Here is a 14,552-nt window from a genome sequence, read left to right on the forward strand (position 1 = left end):
GCCGTTTTCACACACACCACTCCAAAGGGCCTGACACCCCTGCGTTTCTCTCCCTCTCTCTCTCCCTCAGAGGATTTATATTATCAAGCAGCCAATAAGTAATGGCCTAAAATCTTCATAGCCACACCCTAGCAACCAGTTGCAGCACCCTAGCAACCACTCTGAGCTCCCTAGCAACCACCCTAAACCAATAAATAATATAAAAACATTTTTTTAACATTTTTTAAAGAAATATCACACTCGTAGCCTTGCGATATTGCTCCATGCTTGTGCCTATTCGGCCATAGGCACGAGGCCGCAGGCCGGGTGCCGTACTAAAGCACTCGTTATTAAAGATTTTAAGAACTCTATAAAAACTCCATAGTAACCATATTTGACAACTACCAACCACCTAGTAACACCATAGCAACTACCAAAAATACCTTAGCAACCACCCTGAACACCCTAGCAACGTCTAGAAATGCTCTAGTAACCACCAAAAAACTCTAGCAACCACCCAGAACACCCTAGCAACTGCCTAGCAACCACCCAGAACACCTAGCAACTGCCTAGTAACCACCCAGAACACCCTAGCAACTGCCTAGCAATGCCCTAGAATCCACCCAGAATACCATAGCAACTGCCTAGCAACACAATAGCAACCACCTAGCAATGCCCTAGCAACCACCAAGAATACCCTAGCAACTGCCTAGCAACCACCAAGAATACCCTAGCAACTGCCTAGCAACCACCCAGAACACCTTAGCAACTGCCTAGCAACACCATAGCAACCACCCAGAAAACCCTAGCAACCACCACCTGGCAACAGCATCTTGCTGAAAAACATGCTAGCAACATACTAATAATGCTAGCAACATGCTAATAATGCTAGCATTATGCTACCAACATGCTAATCAAGCTAGCATCATGCTAGCAAAATGCTAATCAAGCTAGCATCATGCTAGCAACATGCTAATCAAGCTAGCATTATGCTAGAAACATGCTCATCATGTTAGCGTCTAGCTAAAAACATGTTAGCAACATGCTAATCATGCTAGCATCAAGCTACCAACATGCTAATCAAGCTAGCATCATGCTAACATAATGCTAATCAAGCTAGCAACATGCTAATCAAGCTAGCATTATGCTAGCAACATGCTAATCATGTTAGCGTCTAGCTAAAAACATGCTAGCAACATGCTAATCATGCTAGCATCAAGCTACCAACATGCTAATCAAGCTAGCATCATGCTAACATAATGCTAATCAAGCTAGCATCATGCTAGCAACATGCTAATCAAGCTAGCATCATGCTAGCAACATGCTAATCAAGCTAGTATTATGCTAGCAACATGCTAATCATGTTAGCGTCTAGCTAAAAACATGCTAGCAACATGCTAATCAAGCTAGCATCATGCTAACATAATGCTAGTCAAGCTAGCATCATGCTAGCAACATGCTAATTAAGCTAGCATCATGCTAGCAACATGCTAATCAAGCTAGCATCATGCTAGCAAAATGCTATTCAAGCTAGCATAATGCTAGCAACATGCTAATCATGTTAGCATGTGGCTAAAAACATGCTAGCAAAATGCTAATCATACTAACATCTTGTTAAAAGCATGCTAGCAACATGCTAATCATGCTAGCATCATGCTACCAACATGCTAATCATGTTAACAACATGCTAATCATGCTAGCATCATTTTAACAACATGTTAATCATAGTAAATCATGCTGGAATGTGGTAAATCGTAGTAAATCATCTTAGAAACATGGTAAATCGTGGTAAATAATGCTAAAACGTGGTATATCATGGTATCACAACATGTTAATTGTGTTAGCATCTGCCCAGTGGCGAGTTTTGCCACTGCAAGCACCACTTCACATTTTCTTCAGGAAATGTACATTCTAGTTAGTGGTGCTTTGAAAAGCACCACTATTGTTATCCTCCATACTTATTATTATTAGTGGTGCTTTGAAAAGCACCACTATTGTTATCCTCCATACTTATTATTATTCTTATTCTTATTATTCTGGACAAAAGTTTGGCGCGTAACTCGTCCCGCACCGTTTGTCACAGACCCATGAATGAGGTGTCAAATCGACCAGCGTATTGAGGAGAGGTGTGCTATGACTTTTATAAGCGATCGGGGGTACGGTGTTCGCCCCAGGGGCGAAAAAGCGGCCGAAAAATCCCATAGACTTAACATTGCAACGAACTTTGATGACTCGTAGCTCTGAGTGAGGATTTCGCAGAAACGTGTGATTTGCCACATTTGAAGAGGCTGACAGGCTCTGTAAGAACATACCTCACAATGGGGTAAAAGTTGCACCCCTGGGGGGCAGGAGCTGCCCAAAGTTTCCCATTGACTTACTATGGTGTAGGACGGCCCATGAAATGGGCCGTCCTACACCATAGCATGTGTTTTTCCTACTATGGTAAATTACATAAGGTTTTTGTATTGAACGTAGCTCTGGATCACAGTGTCATAGAGACAAGGGGGCGGGCTCATTTTACTCAGACGACCAATCAGTCTCTCAGGATCATTGTGAAGCTATCAAGCCACGCCCTAGCAACCATTTAGAGCACCTTAGCAACAAGTTCCATAGACTTCCATTGAAAGAGATCAAAGGGATATCTCTGGACTGAATTGTCATAGAAACATGAGGGTGGTCTCATTTGACTCGGGGCAGCAAACAGCCAATCATGAATCACCTCAACACTTCCTAGCCCATCCCTAGCAACCATTGTCGAGCACCTTAGCAACAAAAATCCAAAGAGGGATATCTTCCATTCTGAATGTCACAGAGGCATGGGAGTTGGTTTATATCATTCATACTGACAAGCAGCCTTTGGAGTTTCATGACTGGCAGCTGCCAAGCCACTCCCTAACAACCAAATAGAGTACCCTAGCAACCAAAATCCAGAGAGGGATATCTTCCATTCTGTATGTCACAGAGGCATGGGAGTTGGTTTATATCATTCATACTGACAAGCAGCCTTTGGACTTTCATGTTTGGCAGCTGCCAAGCCACTCCCTAGCAACCAAACAGAGTACCCTAGCAACCAAAATCCAAAGAAGGATATCTTCCATTCTGAATGTCACAGAGGCATGGGAGTTGGTTTATATCATTCATAGTGACAAGAAGCCTTTGCAGTTTCATCATTGGCAGTTGTCAAGCAACTCCATAGCAACCAAACAGAGTACCCTAGCAACCAAAATCCAAAGAGGGATATCTTCCATTCTGAATGTCACAGAGGCATGGGAGTTGGTTTATATAATTAATACTGACAAGCAGCCTTTGGAATTTCATGATTGGCAGCTGCTACGCCACTCCCTAGCAACCAAACCGAGTACCCTAGCAACCAAAATCCAAAGAGGGATATCTTCCGTTCTGAATGTCACAGAGGCATGGGAGTTGGTTTATATCATTCATAGTGGCAAGAAGCCTTTGGAGTTTCATCATTGGCAGCTGCCTAGCAACTCCATAGCAACCAAACAGAGTACCCTAGCAACCAAAATCCAAAGAGGCATTTCTTCCATTCTGAATGTCACAGAGGCATGGGAGTTGGTTTATATCATTCATAGTGACAAGAAGCCTTTGGAGTTTCATCATTGGCAGCTGCCTAGCAACTCCATAGCAACCAAACAGAGTACCCTAGCAACCGTTTATCAAGACCCATGTCTTTTCATCAGAACATCGTATAGAGATGGGGTTTGGCTCTTTTGTTTCGTTTGGGAAACAGTCTGTAAAATATCACCACGGTTACTGTGTATTCACACCATAGCAACCGTTTAGAGCCACCTAGCAACCATATTGAAACATATAGAAGCCATATTTCAGCTCCACAACATCGTACAGACATGGTTGTTGGCTCGTATGCAATCATGTACAACACCCTAGCAACCGAGTGGTGAGTTTTGCCACTGCAAGCACCACTTCACATTTTCTTCAGGAAATGTACATTCTAGTGTTGTGATTACTATTCACCTAGACAAAACTTCGGCGCGTAACTCGCCCCACACCGTTTGTCACAGACCCCTGAATGAGGTATCAAATCGACCGGTTTATTGAGGAGAGGTGTGCTATGACTTTTATAAGCGATCGGGTGTAAGATGTTCGTCTGGCGGGCGAAAATTTTTCTGAAAAATGTCCCATAGACTTAACATAGGCACAAAATTTGCAAATTCATATCTTTGGCTCAGAAGGTCATAGAGCCTTGGGGTTGGGCTCTTTTGATTTGTCCTATCAAGCAGCTAATAAGTAGTGACATAACAACTTCATAGCCACGCCCTAGCAACCATTGAACAACATTTACAAGCCATATCTCAGCAACAAAACATTGTAAAAACACAGAGTTGGGCATTTTTTGACCCAGACTTGCAAATACTCTTTATATATTACCCCATAAACTGTATAAACAAACCGTAGCAACCATTTGGAGTACCCTAGCAACCGTACAAACACATGAATGAGCTATATCTCAGCACCAGAACATCGTATAGACATGTGGGTGTGTTGGTTTGTTTTGGTTGGGAAACCATTCTGTAAATATCATCATGGTAACTGTGTAACCACACCATAGCAACCGTTTAGAGCTACCTAGCAACCATATTGCAACATATAGAAGCCATATTTCAGCTCCACAACATCGTACAGACATGGTTGTTGTCTCGTATGCAATCATGTACAAAATCCTAGCAACCGAGTCGTGAGTTTTGCCACTGCAAGCACCACTTCACATTTTCTTCAGGAAATGTACATTCTAGTTCTTATTCTTATTATTCTGGACAAAAGTTTGGCGCGTAACTCGTCCCGCACCGTTTGTCACAGACCCATGAATGAGGTGTCAAATCGACCAGCGTATTGAGGAGAGGTGTGCTATGACTTTTATAAGCGATCGGGGGTACGGTGTTCGCCCCAGGGGCGAAAAAGCGGCCGAAAAATCCCATAGACTTAACATTGCAACGAACTTTGATGACTCGTAGCTCTGAGTGAGGATTTCGCAGAAACGTGTGATTTGCCACATTTGAAGAGGCTGACAGGCTCTGTAAGAACATACCTCACAATGGGGTAAAAGTTGCACCCCTGGGGGGCAGGAGCTGCCCAAAGTTTCCCATTGACTTACTATGGTGTAGGACGGCCCATGAAATGGGCCGTCCTACACCATAGCATGTGTTTTTCCTACTATGGTAAATTACATAAGGTTTTTGTATTGAACGTAGCTCTGGATCACAGTGTCATAGAGACAAGGGGGCGGGCTCATTTTACTCAGACGACCAATCAGTCTCTCAGGATCATTGTGAAGCTATCAAGCCACGCCCTAGCAACCATTTAGAGCACCTTAGCAACAAGTTCCATAGACTTCCATTGAAAGAGATCAAAGGGATATCTCTGGACTGAATTGTCATAGAAACATGAGGGTGGTCTCATTTGACTCGGGGCAGCAAACAGCCAATCATGAATCACCTCAACACTTCCTAGCCCATCCCTAGCAACCATTGTCGAGCACCTTAGCAACAAAAATCCAAAGAGGGATATCTTCCATTCTGAATGTCACAGAGGCATGGGAGTTGGTTTATATCATTCATACTGACAAGCAGCCTTTGGAGTTTCATGACTGGCAGCTGCCAAGCCACTCCCTAACAACCAAATAGAGTACCCTAGCAACCAAAATCCAGAGAGGGATATCTTCCATTCTGTATGTCACAGAGGCATGGGAGTTGGTTTATATCATTCATACTGACAAGCAGCCTTTGGACTTTCATGTTTGGCAGCTGCCAAGCCACTCCCTAGCAACCAAACAGAGTACCCTAGCAACCAAAATCCAAAGAAGGATATCTTCCATTCTGAATGTCACAGAGGCATGGGAGTTGGTTTATATCATTCATAGTGACAAGAAGCCTTTGCAGTTTCATCATTGGCAGTTGTCAAGCAACTCCATAGCAACCAAACAGAGTACCCTAGCAACCAAAATCCAAAGAGGGATATCTTCCATTCTGAATGTCACAGAGGCATGGGAGTTGGTTTATATAATTAATACTGACAAGCAGCCTTTGGAATTTCATGATTGGCAGCTGCTACGCCACTCCCTAGCAACCAAACCGAGTACCCTAGCAACCAAAATCCAAAGAGGGATATCTTCCGTTCTGAATGTCACAGAGGCATGGGAGTTGGTTTATATCATTCATAGTGGCAAGAAGCCTTTGGAGTTTCATCATTGGCAGCTGCCTAGCAACTCCATAGCAACCAAACAGAGTACCCTAGCAACCAAAATCCAAAGAGGCATTTCTTCCATTCTGAATGTCACAGAGGCATGGGAGTTGGTTTATATCATTCATAGTGACAAGAAGCCTTTGGAGTTTCATCATTGGCAGCTGCCTAGCAACTCCATAGCAACCAAACAGAGTACCCTAGCAACCGTTTATCAAGACCCATGTCTTTTCATCAGAACATCGTATAGAGATGGGGTTTGGCTCTTTTGTTTCGTTTGGGAAACAGTCTGTAAAATATCACCACGGTTACTGTGTATTCACACCATAGCAACCGTTTAGAGCCACCTAGCAACCATATTGAAACATATAGAAGCCATATTTCAGCTCCACAACATCGTACAGACATGGTTGTTGGCTCGTATGCAATCATGTACAACACCCTAGCAACCGAGTGGTGAGTTTTGCCACTGCAAGCACCACTTCACATTTTCTTCAGGAAATGTACATTCTAGTTATTATTATTATTCTTCCACACAAAAGTTTGGCGCGTAACTCGTCCCGCACCGTTTGTCACAGACCCATGAATGAGGTGTCAAATCGACCAGCGTATTGAGGAGAGGTGTGCTATGACTTTTATAAGCGATCGGGGGTACGGTGATCGCCCCAGGGGCGAAAAAGCGGTCGAAAAATCCCATAGACTTAACATTGCGACGAACTTTGATGACTCGTAGCTCTGAGTGAGGATTTCGCAGAAACGTGTGATTTGCCACATTTGAAGAGGCTGACAGGCTCTGTAAGAACATACCTCACAATGGGGTAAAAGTTGCACCCCTGGGGGGCAGGAGCTGCCCAAAGTTTCCCATTGACTTACTATGGTGTAGGACGGCCCATGAAATGGGCCGTCCTACACCATAGCATGTGTTTTTCCTACTATGGTAAATTACATAAGGTTTTTGTATTGAACGTAGCTCTGGATCACAGTGTCATAGAGACAAGGGGGCGGGCTCATTTTACTCAGACGACCAATCAGTCTCTCAGGATCATTGTGAAGCTATCAAGCCATGCCCTAGCAACCATTTAGAGCACCTTAGCAACAAGTTCCATAGACTTCCATTGAAAGAGATCAAAGGGATATCTCCGGACTGAATTGTCATAGAAACATGAGGGTGGTCTCATTTGACTCGGGGCAGCAAACAGCCAATCATGAATCACCTCAACACTTCCTAGCCCATCCCTAGCAACCATTGTCGAGCACCTTAGCAACCAAAATCCAAAGAGGGATATCTTCCATTCTGAATGTCACAGAGGCATGGGAGTTGGTTTATATCATTCATACTGACAAGCAGCCTTTGGAGTTTCATGACTGCCAGCTGCCAAGCCACTCCCTAGCAACCAAATAGAGTACCCTAGCAACCAAAATCCAGAGAGGGATATCTTCCATTCTGTATGTCACAGAGGCATGGGAGTTGGTTTATATCATTCATACTGACAAGCAGCCTTTGGAGTTTCATGATTGGCAGCTGCCACGCCACTCCCTAGCAACCAAACAGAGTACCCTAGAAACCAAAATCCAAAATGGGATATCTTCCATTCTGTATGTCACAGAGGCATGGGAGTTGGATTATATCATTCATACTGACAAGCAGCCTTTGGAGTTTCATGATTGGCAGCTGCCAAGCCACTCCCTAGCAACCAAATAGAGTACCCTAGCAACCAAAATCCAAAGAGGGATATTATCCATTCTGAATTTCACAGAGGCATGGGAGTTGGTTTATATCATTCATAGTGACAAGAAGCCTTTGGAGTTTCATCATTGGCAGCTGCCTAGCAACTCCATAGCAACCAAACAGAGTACCCTAGCAACTATTTTACAAGACCTACATCTCTGCATCAGAATATTGTATAGAGATGGGGGTTGGCTCATTAGTTTAGGTTGGAAAACAGTCTGTAAATATCACCATGGTAACTGTGTATTCACACCCTAGCAACCATTTAGAGCCACCTAGCAACCATATTGCAACATATAGAAGCCATATTTTAGCTCCACAACATCGTACAGACATGGGTGTTGGCTCGTATGCAATCATGTACAACACCCTAGCAACCGAGTGGCGAGTTTTGCCACTGCAAGCACCACTTCACATTTTCTTCAGGAAATGTACATTCTAGTTAGTGGTGCTTTTCAAAGCACCACTATTGTTATTGCTCATACTTATTATTCTTCTTCTTCTTATTATTCCGGACAAAAGTTTGGCGCATAACTTGCCCCGCACCGTTTGTCACAGACCCATGAGTGAGGCATCAAATCGACCGGCTCATTGAGGAGAGGTGTGCTATGACTTTTCTAAGCGATCGGGTGTACGATGTTCGCACAGCGGACGAAAAAGCGGCCAAAAAAGTCCCATTGACTTTGCATGGGGAGTTCTAAAAACATTTGAATCCCAACTGCCGTTTTCACACACACCACTCCAAAGGGCCTGACACCCCTGCGTTTCTCTCCCTCTCTCTCTCCCTCAGAGGATTTATATTATCAAGCAGCCAATAAGTAATGGCCTAAAATCTTCATAGCCACACCCTAGCAACCAGTTACAGCACCCTAGCAACCACTCTGAGCTCCCTAGCAACCACCCTAAACCAATAAATAATATAAAAACATTTTTTTTACATTTTTTAAAGCAATATCACACTCGTAGCCTTGCGATATTGCTCCATGCTTGTGCCTATTCGGCCATAGGCACGAGGCCGCAGGCCGAGTGCCGTACTGAAGGAACTCGTTATTAAAGATTTTAAGAACTCTATAAAAACTCCATAGTAACCATATTTGACAACTACCAACCACCTAGTAACACCATAGCAACTACCAAAAATACCTTAGCAACCACCCTGAACACCCTAGCAACGTCTAGAAATGCTCTAGTAACCACCAAAAAACTCTAGCAACCACCCAGAACACCCTAGCAACTGCCTAGCAACCACCCAGAACACCTAGCAACTGCCTAGCAATGCCCTAGCATCCACCCAGAATACCATAGCAACTGCCTAGCAACACCATAGCAACCACCCATAACACCCTAGCAACCACCTAGCAACGCCCTAGCAACTACCAAGAATACCCTAGCAACTGCCTAGCAACCACCCAGAACACCTTAGCAACTGCCTAGCAACACCTTAGCAACCACCCAGAAAACTCTAGCAACCACCTGGCAACAGCTTCTTGCTAAAAACATGCTAGCAACATATTAATCATGCTAGCATCATGCTAGCAACATGTTAATCAAGCTAGCATTATGCTAATCAAGCTAGCAACATGCTAATAATGCTAGCATTATGCTACCAACATGCTAATCAAGCTAGCATCATGCTATCAACATGCTAATCAAGCTAGCATAATGCTAGCAACATGCTAATCAAGCTAGCATCATGCTAGCAACATGCTAATCAAGCTAGCATAATGTTAGCAACATGCTAATCATGTTAGCATCTAGCTAAAAACATGCTAGCAACATGCTAATCATGCTAGCATCAAGCTACCAACATGCTAATCAAGCTAGCATCATGCTAACATCATGCTAATCAAGCTAGCATAATGCTAGCAACATGCTAATCAAGCTAGCATCATGCTAGAAACATGCTAATCATGTTAGCATCTAGTTAAAAACATGCTAGCAACATGCTAATAATGCTAGCATCAAGCTACCAACATGCTAATCAAGCTAGCATCATACTAACATCATGCTAATCATGCTAGCATCATGCTACCAATATGCTAATTAAGCTAGCATAATGCTAACAAAATTTTATTCAAGCTAACATCATGTTAACAACATGTTAATCAAGCTAGCATAATGCTAGCAACGTGCTAATCATGTTAGCATCTAGCTAAAAACATGCTAGCAAAATGCTAATCATGCTAACATCTTGTTAAAAGCATGCTAGCAACATGCTAATAATGCTAGCATTATGCTACCAACATGCTAATCAAGCTAGCATCATGCTATCAACATGCTAATCAAGCTAGCATAATGCTAGCAACATGCTAATCAAGCTAGCATCATGCTAGCAACATGCTAATCAAGCTAGCATTATGTTAGCAACATGCTAATCATGTTAGCATCTAGCTAAAAACATGCTAGCAACATGCTAATCATGCTAGCATCAAGCTACCAACATGCTAATCAAGCTAGCATCATGCTAACATCATGCTAATCAAGCTAGCATAATGCTAGCAACATGCTAATCAAGCTAGCATCATGCTAGAAACATGCTAATCATGTTACCATCTAGTTAAAAACATGCTAGCAACATGCTAATAATGCTAGCATCAAGCTACCAACATGCTAATCAAGCTAGCATCATACTAACATCATGCTAATCATGCTAGCATCATGCTACCAATATGCTAATTAAGCTAGCATAATGCTAACAAAATTTTATTCAAGCTAACATCATTCTAACAACATGTTAATCAAGCTAGCATAATGCTAGCAACGTGCTAATCATGTTAGCATCTAGCTAAAAACATGCTAGCAAAATGCTAATCATGCTAACATCTTGTTAAAAGCATGCTAGCAACATGCTAATCATGCTAGCATCATGCTACCAACATGCTAATCATGTTAGCATCATTTTAACAACATGTTAATCATAGTAAATCATGCTGGAATGTGGTAAATCGTAGTAAATCATCTTAGAAACATGGTAAATCGTGGTAAATAATGCTAAAAGGTGGTATATCATGGTATCACAACATGTTAATTGTGTTAGCATCTGCCCAGTGGCGAGTTTTGCCACTGCAAGCACCACTTCACATTTTCTTCAGGAAATGTACATTCTAGTGTTGTGATTACTATTCACCTAGACAAAACTTTGGCGCGTAACTCGCCCCACACCGTTTGTCACAGACCCCTGAATGAGGTGTCAAATCGACCGGTTTATTGAGGAGAGGTGTGCTATGACTTTTATAAGCGATCGGGTGTACGATGTTCGTCTGGTGGGCGAAAAATTAGCCGAAAAATGTCCCATAGACTTAACATAGGCACAAAATTTGCTAAATCATATCTTTGGCTCAGAAGGTCATAGAGGCTTGGGGTTGGGCTCTTTTGATTCATCCTATCAAGCAGCCAATAAGCAGTGACATAACAACTTCATGGCCACGCCCTAGCAACCAGTTACAGGCCCCTAGCAACCACTGAACAACATTTACAAGCCATATCTCAGCATCAAAACATTGTAAAAACACAGAGTTGGGCATTTTTTGACCCAGACCTGCAAATACTCTTTAAATATTACTCCATAAACTGTATAAACAAACCTTAGCAACCATTTGGCGTACCCTAGCAACCGTACAAACACATGAATGAGCTATATCTCAGCACCAGAACATAGTATAGACATTGGGGTGTGCTTGTTTGTTTCGGTTGGGAAACCACGGTTGGGTTAACTGTGTAACCACACCTTAGCAACCGTTTAAAGCTACCTAGCAACCATATTGCAACAAACAGAAGCCATAGTTCAGCTCCACAACATCGTACAGACATGGTTGTTGGCTCGTATGCAATCATGTATAACACCGTAGCGAATGTTGCCACTGCAAGCACCACTTCACATTTTCTTCAGGAAATGTACATTCTAGTTATTATTATTATCATCAAATTTCTGTTTCCTCTTTCTTAGAACCAGGTTTCTCCCCAGTAATCCAGAATCCGCCAAGAGTTTGAGTACAAGTAAGTGATGTTATTTGTGAAGTTTTTTTGTCTTGGAAACTATTGCTTCTATTTAAAGTTGGCATGAACCGGAAGTTACAAACGACTTTTCTCCAGTGTTGTGATGTATTTCCAAGTGAAAGGGAATATTGAATAGAGGAGCAGGGTTTTACTCTAGCGCTCCTCCTCTCCATCTCTGCTCATAGCAGACTAATGGTTTGAGGGGAGTTGCCACGCCCTCACGCCATTGCACATGACCAGAAGAGAAGTCGTTTCGAGGGGGGAGGGAAGGGTAACGTATTTGATTAAAGATTATAAGGGTACATGAATAAAAAAATATAAGGGTACATGAATAAAAAAATAAAAAATGAAGTGCACAGATGAATCATTTACATAAACACTACAATATTACATATAAAAATCAAATGTAAAATTTGATTTCATGCTGACTTTAAGATGATGAATCCTTTAATCATAATCTATTTTTCACTAGGACACTTGATGGGATTCGCTGCAGCAGTTTCTGGATGAAAGGTGTTGAGGTGTGTTGTACATTCCATTAGCTTTGCACAGTTCAATTATTGTTTCATTACTGAATATGCAATACTCTGCATTGAAATTAAAGCTGTTATGTTTGCTCCCCCAGCTCATCAAGTACTAAGCTTTACTCCCCCGGCATGCTCAAAAATGCTCAAATTTACCCTGGCAGCATATGGGTGAAAACTCTGGAGGTATGTAATACGTTGTGCTAAGTGTTACATTTAAGTCCAATTCATTAAATGTATGCAATAACTTCAAACATATTTTTACATGTCAATGATTATCAATAGGAGGGAGAAAGTCATTGCTCTATTGTTGGCCCTTGTACTCCAATGGCATCTCGTGTCAAGCATGAAGTTTTGAGCTGTGAAGGTATATTCTAGCCCTATGTCTTAATGTCCAGTGTTTTAACAGTATTGAAAATAGTGCCTTTAGTTGTTTGTTTTATTTAATTTTTTAAATGTAGAACCAAGCCCTGAGGGAAAGCAATGCACGAGCAGGTGAGAACTTGCACTGTTTCTTAAATTGTACTTTTTTGTGTGTGATGTAAGTCCAAAATTACCATATGCCTTTCATTTTGTAGCTTCGGATGACAGCGGCTTACTTCAAGAGCAGGGGCCCGTTCTTCGTACGTCGCTAACTCAGCTGGATTTGATTGTTGACGATTTGGCATGATCTTGGATTGTTTGGTTCTTCGACGCTCATCCTGGACTTGCTGTCATAGCAACAGGTGCGCAAACTTGAACCTGCTCGGGAGCAGGCTTATTTCATGTAAACAGGATTAGATGGCAGCTTTATTAAGCGGAGCTGATACGGGAAGTCCATGGGGAAGTCCAGCGCAGCGCGATAGTGCACTTTCTGAGATGTATATTTTTTTTCGTGACTCGTGAGATTGTCGTTTACATTATAAAATTGCTGGAAACGCACATTTATTTTCGACTTGTCGGAGTCGGGCTTTAACTACAGCACAAACTGTTTGCATTGCCCTAAGATTATTTGCGAGTGGCTCTTTCCTTTTACACTATTGGAGATGCGGAGAACTTGATGGAAAGTGCTGTCTGTCGTGTCATTCGGAGTTTACCTGGCGCTTTTAGGTTTAAAAAACAGTTTTAGGTTTTTTTGTGGCATTTCCAAGCCACTTAAGACCCAATGTTGTAAAGCAGTTTTTTTTAAAGCATTTTTTTTTTTTTTTTTTTTTTGCTATCATAATTTTTTATGAAGATCATGCCATCATGACCATGCCGATTACAGTATGTCACTCAGGCTTCACTAACGTGATTGGTACCATAGACTATAGGCTACCATAGACTGCCATCAAGGCCTCAATGAAGGGGATTATGTGAACAGAAAGGGGGTTCACAATGTAAATGTGCAGCCCAGTTACTATTGGGATTCTTAATATTCCAGATTAATAATATTATATCAAATTAAAAAAGGCAGTTGACTAAAATCTTCCATATCACAAATGTGAAAGCAAAATGGCCAGGATCTGTGCATGACTTAAGAATTTTCAGAAATTCACATTTATGCACATTATTTGAAAGTGGTAAGGAAAGTTCCACAATTAAATATCAAGCTCACTGTATTACATACACTTATGCTGATCCTAACAGAACTGCATTTCTTCATAGGTGATTATGACATTGTTTTATGACCCCATTCCCTGACCCAAACCAGTTACAATGCAGCTCTTGCCAGGACAAGGGCACACAATGAAATGAACTTTGGCTAACTAAAGGGAAGATTTCAGTGTCGGAAAAGTCTAAGGGTTGCACACCTGACAGGGCCCGTGACATTGTTGCATGTGCCATATTACACAACATTGCCAAAAAAAGAGAAAAAACACTTTTCATTAAATGTTTAATAAAAGACAAATATGCTTAGTTCCTTGAGTTTTATTTCAATTGTTCTTTGTAAAGAAAAGCCAGTGGTCAAATGCCTGCAACAAGAGATATTAGACACATGCCTCATGCAACAAATAAAAAGGAAAAGTTGTCTATCCACTGCCCACCTGTAGGCCTATGTCTCCTCTGTCTGTGCAGACTCTTCCGTAGGCCTTTCTGTAGATGTGGAATCCTGCAACTTATATTGCTGCCATAAAGCATACAAG

General features: G+C 42.0%; 2 long non-coding RNA genes across 3 annotated transcripts in view; one reads left to right on the forward strand and one right to left on the reverse strand.

The window, feature by feature from the left end:
- LOC309485861 overlaps positions 1-13,608 on the forward strand; it is a 39,470-nt gene extending 25,862 nt beyond the window's left edge. Inside the window, exons 2-7 of one of the 2 annotated variants that reach the window (XR_014201273.1) lie at positions 11,833-11,923; positions 12,396-12,444; positions 12,549-12,633; positions 12,733-12,814; positions 12,909-12,942; positions 13,026-13,608. This is a non-coding gene — a long non-coding RNA (uncharacterized lncRNA). Of the gene's footprint in view, positions 1-11,832; positions 11,924-12,395; positions 12,445-12,548; positions 12,634-12,732; positions 12,815-12,908 lie in introns of both variants that reach the window. The other variant, XR_014201272.1, reaches the window with a different exon arrangement.
- The window catches only part of LOC309485880, a 157,905-nt gene that overhangs the window by 63,690 nt on the left and 79,663 nt on the right, over positions 1-14,552 (reverse strand). The gene's annotated exons all lie outside the window — the stretch shown is intronic.

The sequence above is a fragment of the Leuciscus leuciscus genome (genome assembly GCF_965113295.1).
Source record: "Leuciscus leuciscus genome assembly, chromosome: 21".
NCBI classification, from domain to species: domain Eukaryota; kingdom Metazoa; phylum Chordata; class Actinopteri; order Cypriniformes; family Leuciscidae; genus Leuciscus; species Leuciscus leuciscus.